This window comes from Cricetulus griseus (assembly GCF_003668045.3).
Source record: "Cricetulus griseus strain 17A/GY chromosome 1 unlocalized genomic scaffold, alternate assembly CriGri-PICRH-1.0 chr1_0, whole genome shotgun sequence".
Classification (NCBI taxonomy): domain Eukaryota; kingdom Metazoa; phylum Chordata; class Mammalia; order Rodentia; family Cricetidae; genus Cricetulus; species Cricetulus griseus.
This window is the reverse complement of record NW_023276806.1, coordinates 226,200,039-226,206,843: the sequence shown is the minus strand read 5'-3', so window position 1 is coordinate 226,206,843 and position 6,805 is coordinate 226,200,039. Positions and strand designations below refer to the sequence as shown.

The 6,805-nt window shown below is 38.7% G+C and overlaps 1 pseudogene; it reads right to left on the bottom strand.

Moving 5' to 3' along the window:
- Positions 1–1,832: 1,832 nt before the first annotated feature.
- Positions 1,833–1,978, bottom strand: LOC103161776 (annotated as a pseudogene).
- Between the last annotated feature and the right edge of the window lie 4,827 nt (positions 1,979–6,805).

Here is a 6,805-nt window from a genome sequence, read left to right as displayed (position 1 = left end):
TAATTCGTATCAAAAGTGCTACCTCTTTTATTCCCAGCATCTGTTCCAAATAAACTCTTGACATCTGAAAGTGGAATCATACAGTGCAGACACACAGTTCAGAACTGTACCAGGGAGAGAAAGAGAGAGAGAGAGAGAGAGAGAGAGAGAGAGAGAGAGAGAGAGAGAGCACCAGCACTCTCCACCCAGAGCATGTCTGCCATGCTGCCCTGAAGATACGCCCTCCTACATTTTAGTTGTTCCTCCCATGGTAGGGAAAGGCTCTGATGATGTTTTACTTTGAGCATTGATGGCACCCTCCTGCTTTAATTAGGATTTATGTGTATTACTCTCAGTTAAAATGCTATGATTAATTCTAGAAGTGCTTTAAGCATAAGAGCTTTGGATGTCCATCAAAAGCAAATAGTGTTAGCACATAAATATTTTTATTTCAATTAATACTGTCTGTACTGTTGGCTTTATGTAGCATTTTATTCTTTAAAATGGTAAATACTTATCCAGAAATTTGAGGAGCTACTTCCTTCAAATTGAAATATTTCCTCCTGGAATGGGTGACCTTATGACTTAGGAAGTAAATTGAAATGATAAAGCTCAGGAAGAAAACAAACTCACAAGTCTCAAGATGGTCCTGAAACTTAGCAGATACATAAAACCCCTCTCCAGAGATGCACAGTAATCACTTCTATAGAGTGAAGGCTACTGTCCACCCACACTGCCTGCAAGTCATGTAGGCAGTTTCAGAAATGTAGCTTTCATTGAATCCTTACCCATTATTGAGGTAGGCTCTTCAGAGATGAGGCTGCCTTTTTGTCATCCACACTACTGTAAAAATTACCCCAATATTCACTAATGCATTGAGCTAGACTTAGGTGGGTCTGTTTTGTTGGCCTGCTATCTGTGTCCTATCTGGGCAAATGATGTTTATTTACATCTCCTGGGGAAAGCCAACACAAGATAAAGCTATCTCATTTTACTTTAAGACAGTTTGATCCATATTGGTAGCTATTGGTGTTGTCTTCTTCAAGAAAAATTTTTTTTAAGTTTCAGTTTTTGTTGTATTCCCAAGTGTAAAAGTTAATTACTATCCTCTAATTTTTCAGGTTTCTATCCTTAAATATGTGTTGAACATACAGAAATATTTTCTATAAGACCCTGTTCACATAGATTTTCAGGCTACTTCTCCAGAGAGGTAATTTTCTGATTTCTATGTGGTTAAAAATAACACAAACATTTATAAACACATTTGTTTCAATTAAACTTTGTTTCCGGTGTTATTTTAATTTGCATGTGTTTATGTTTTCCATAAATTTATGTTTTGTAGTGACAGCTTGTTGAAGTAGAGATTTTCCTAACTTGTTATCTACTAGGAAAGGCATGCTTTGGATGGTGTGTTTCTCGGACTTCCATTTGTTTGCCACTGTGAAATTGTGTGTTTACCTTGACCCAACTCAAATATTCAGTCTCTTTCACTGGAAAGATTTTTTGTTTGGTTGGTTTTGCTTTTTCAAGACAGGGTTTCTCTGTGTAGCCTTGGTTGTCCTGTGTCTTGCTCTACAGACCAGGCTAGCATAGAATTTGCAGAGATCTGTTTGCCTCTGCATCCCAAGTGCTAGGATTAAAGGTGTTTACCACCAATGCCTGGCTCTAGAATGAGTCTTTATGACTAGTTGTTTATATTGTGAAGATTTCTTTCTTTTTGCTTTTTGAAAGGCTCTATATTTTTAGTACTGGACAAACCATTCCCAATTTAAACATGACCAAGTCTCCATCTGGTAGCATAGATTGCGTTGACCATGATTCAGTACAAACTCTCAAGTCTTGCCATTGAGTGCCTATAGGCCCGATTTGGTTCTCCTCCAATGTCTTCTCTTGGAGTTGTACCTGATTTTGTTACCTGTTTTCATCCGAATCCACTGAGGAATAGGACGATTTTGCTTTTGTTTCTTGGCTTGATTCTGAAAGTCTTGTGAGAAGACATGGTGAGAAGCCGACTCAGGCGTATGATGCACAATGGCAGAGGAAAAACTATGGTGAAGATTTCTTATGGTTATCACTTGAGTTTTATTTAGATTACTTATAGATATCCTGGATGCAAAAAAAGATGATAAAATGTTTATGCAGTGTCTTCGATGCAGAGGGGATTTTCATATAGGAAATGATTCTTTGGCTTCCCTAAAAACAGTGTTTTTGTTTTCTAACCGTGGATACACACTCATGATCCAGCTGACCATGACCTGCAAAGATGGGAAAGATGTAAGAAACTCCCTTGGGTTTATGCTTTAACCCCAGAAGATCAGGATCACAATGTAACAAACTTACTAGGTTATAAAGTTCAGTATGGGATAGAGAAAATGTGGTACATTTACACAATGGAGTACTACCCAGAGGAAAAAAAAACACTGGAATCTTAAAATTTGCAGCAAAATGGATGGAACTAGAAGAAACCATTCTGAGCAAGGTAACCCAATCACAAAAAGACAAACATGGTATATACTCACTCATATATGGATTGTAGACATAGAGCAAAGAATTACCAGCCTACAATCCACACTGCCAGAGAAGCTAGTAAACAAGGAGGACCCTAAGAGAGACATACATGGTCCCCTGGTGAAGGGGAAAAGGTCAAGCTCTTCTGAGCAAATTAGAAGCAGGGGAAGAGGGGAGAGGGAGCTAGAATGAGAAGGGGAGAAGAGGAGGGATTCAGAGGACATGAGGGAGTAGAAAGTTTGAATCAGGCAAAGAATAGAAGATAACAAGAATGGAGATACCATAATAGAGGGAAACATTTTAGGTTTACAGAGAAATCAGGCACTAGGGAAATGTCTGGAGATCTGCAAAGATGACACCAACTAACTGTCTCAGCAACGGAGGAAAGGCTACCTTAAATGCCCTCACCTGATTATGAGATTGATGACTGACTTATATGCCATCCTAGAGCCTTCATCCAGCAGCTGGTGGAAACAGAAGCAGACACCCATAACTTATCACTGAACTGAACTGGAATCCAGATGCAGAGAAGGATGAGTGAAGAGCAAAGGGGTCCAGACCAGGCTGGTGAAACCCACAGAAACAGTTGACCTGAACATCGGGGAGCTCTTAGTGCCCAGACTGATAGCTGGGATACCAGCATGGGACTGATCCAGACCCCAGGAACATGGGTTTCAGTGAGGAAACCTCGGAAATCTACGGGACCTCCTGTAGTATTTCAGTACTTATCCCTAGCATAGATGTGAACTTTGGCAGTCATTCCACATAGAGGAATACTTCCTGAGCCAAGACACACGGGGGTGGGCCTAGGCCCTATCCCAAAGGATACGATAGACTCTGATAACCCCCTATGGAAGGCCTCACCATCCAGGGGGAGAGGAAAGGACATGTGATAGGTAGGGTTTTAGTTGGGGGCCAGGGGTGGTAGGGGAGGATGGGAGGGAGAAGGAAACTGGGATTGTCATGTAAAACAACCCTGTTTCTACTTTAAATTAAAAAATCTGAAAAGAAAAAAAGTAAAGTTTAGTATGGCTTCTACTACAATTATTATTCCTCCAATATCCAATATTAGAAAAAATATAAATAAAAATGAAAATACATCTGGCATCATGTATCTCCACCTTCCTGGGAGAGACAGTAACTCATAAGGGAAACCGCCTTGTAGAGGCTACTATCTTCACAGAAATTGGCAGTCTCAGAAGGAGATGAATGAGGACTTCCAAGCAATGGCCTACGTTTGTGGTTCTTGCCTTAGAAGGTATTGCCTTAAAGCAAGTCCCTCAAAGACTTTCTGGAGTGCTTTACTCCCTCCTTGTTCTCCCCAGTCTTTTGTGTGACTCTCTAAGCAGCTTTCACAGGACCTCCTGACCTTGGAGTGCAGCTCGGGAACAGGCGAGTTTCCGAGCCCTTTTTGGGTGCTTCTGCCCCGGGGCACCCAAACTCCATCGAAAGCAGGTTGACTTGATCACTGGAGGCCAGCAGCTCCCCCAGTCGTCCAGCTTCTTGGCAGACTTACCAGAATCCCATGGAGACTGGGGACAATGCTATTCTGGAAATTATGAGCTCTAACAGTGAGAGACTCTAATGAGAGTTGTAGTCTCAGAGGTATGCTTGGTGGTTATATTTCCTAATTGTGTGCTGGGGATAAGAACAGAAATAGAAAAACACAATTGCTTTGTTGCTGCTTCCAGCAGAGGTAGGCCTGTAGGATATTTCATGGCACAGCCCTTCCTGTGACCTCTCAAGGGCTGCTAAGTAGGTTGGGCCCTGAGAGAATACCATCTCCTTTCCTCAGAATGTGGCTACATTTCAATCAGGGAGGTTTCTGCAGCTCCATGGAAGATCTGAGGAGACAGGATCTGTGCAAACCTCCAGCTGCTTCCCCTTCCGAAATGCTTGGGTTTAATGTTCAGATAGGAAAGGTGCTTGACTTTACTACCTGAATCCTCCCAGACTGGTTAACAGTTCTAGGTTGTGGTTTGCTCTCCCATTGTCATTACCACTCTTTATTAATCAGGAAAAGAAAGCAGTTGTCTCTGTGGATGCTGAATTTACATGCTCATTATTCACACTCTCTATGTGAGTGAGTTCGACATTGGAAGTCTGGATGAAATATGTGAAATCATTTTCCTAATTAACAAAAATTATCATAGAAGAATAGAATAAATTACAGAATGATGTTCCATTTCCAGAAAATTAATATATGCTGGTTATTTCATAAAGGTTGCATTTAATTCTTGTCAACCCTGCCAAAACCCATGCTAAGCTTATGAAAATGTTTTTATTCCAATGGAATATGAAGCAAATGAGTGCCAAGTCTATGTCTTACACATACGTTTCTTTGTATGTTATAAGGATGTACTTAGATATCTAGAATGCTCTGAACAAGTAAGTACATGTTAGATTTTCTGTAGTCTGCAGGATGTGTTTTGTGGTGGGTATGGAAAGGAAAATAGGTGTCTGTGATCTCATAGCAAAGTGAGAGAAGGAAGAAATGTCAAAAAAAGAAAAGCTCTAAGTTTTCGCTTAGACGGCTTTGATGTTTAAAATTCACCTCTATATGAATCTCTTTTGCCTGGAGATAATTTTACAGTGAAGTAAAATTCCACAATAATGGTTCTGTCAACCATTATTAAGGAATATAAGCCCTGCCTTATATTCCTATAGTATTCAGTGCATAAGACACCACTACATAGACTCTTCCATAAGATGACCTGGCCAAGTCTCTATAACAATTCAGGCAAGAAAAACTAACTAGTTTTAAGGTTTTTTTTTCAACACCTATTACTTAACCAAGCTTCTTTCTGAGCTGCTCAATTGGTAAACAACAGGGAATTATACTGCAAATTCTTTCTGGCCCATGTCTGCCTCTACAGAGGAGAGACAGATGTCCATCAAACTTTGAGATTTGCTTTTCTAAATACATACTGTTCAAATGTTAAAGCTTTATTGATAACAGAAAAAAATTCATCTTTCTGACTTAGTTTTTTACCCTAGAATTTTAAAGTCACTGGATGAATTTTTAACTGGATAAAATTTTAACAACTTCTAAATTTTGAAATCACACATTTGTAGATTTATGTACATCTCAGTACCTGAAATTTACATTTGCAGCTGAAATATGTATCAGTGGGAAGTTCTTGCAGACATCCTGATAATTAGCTTCCATGATTGTTTTTATTAGTAATAAATATGTCAAATAGCTATGAAATAAATATTAATTCAAGTGTTTAACACATTGCAAACCATTTAGCTGATCTTACCAAATGTTAAAGATCTTACTTTACACAGGTTACAAACAAGAAGTTTTGTTGGGTTGTAGGGCTTATTTCCTTTAGAAAGAAGGAGCAGACTTGGCATAATTGTTAAAGACTATATTTTTAAAGGAACTATATATAATAAGAAGACAAAAGTTACTTGTTTGTTCTTTTTTAATGCATTTGTCACGTAACAAATGTCTGGGATACAAAACAGGCCAAAATGCTCCACTCCTGTAGAATAAACCAAGACTGAAACAATAGTGCCAACAGGATGCTAATACATCTGACCTTTCCATCTTCCTGTGTCTGGAGCTATAAAAAACTGTGGTCCAGTATTTATTTTTCTATGCCTAATGTGTTTCATAATTAAATTTAGACAGCCTTTCACTCTAAATTTTTAAATACTGGCATAATATTAAATCAGCCTGTCATTCATGGAACTTTATATATATATATATATATATATATATATATATTAGATTATGTTCAGTCAATATAAATTATCAATAATGTTTCTATGAAGGTAGGGACATCATCTGTTGTCATTAGTAAAGGAACTATTATTTCTTTCCAAGTTATAGTATTAAAGGGGTTCTATTGCTCTAGAACCATGGTCTCTGCTTTCTAGATCTAGATCTTCAAGAAAAAAAAATTTTTCATGCCCCATCAAAGCACAAGGAGTTTATAGGAACACGGATCTGGAGTCGTCCAGTGTCTAGTCCCGTACCCCATTCAACAGAACGCTAACTGCTCTGCTTTCAATGTGCAGAAAAATAGGTATAGTGAATTAATAACTCAAGCAGTGACCCAGTTACCAAATTCTCAAACATTGATTTGTGCTCATTTATCAAAACAGTGGCACACATTTTACATGCATCTATATGGAGACAGAGTATGTTTTAGACAAATGAAAACACAGAGATAAATAACTTCATACAGAAGTGGATACGAGTTCTACTACCAACTTCCTCCTTGCTAGCATTTCAAGTATGTGCTGTGCGGAACTTCACCTTCTACCCCAATTATTCTTGCCAATCAAAAACAGCCTCTATATTGCA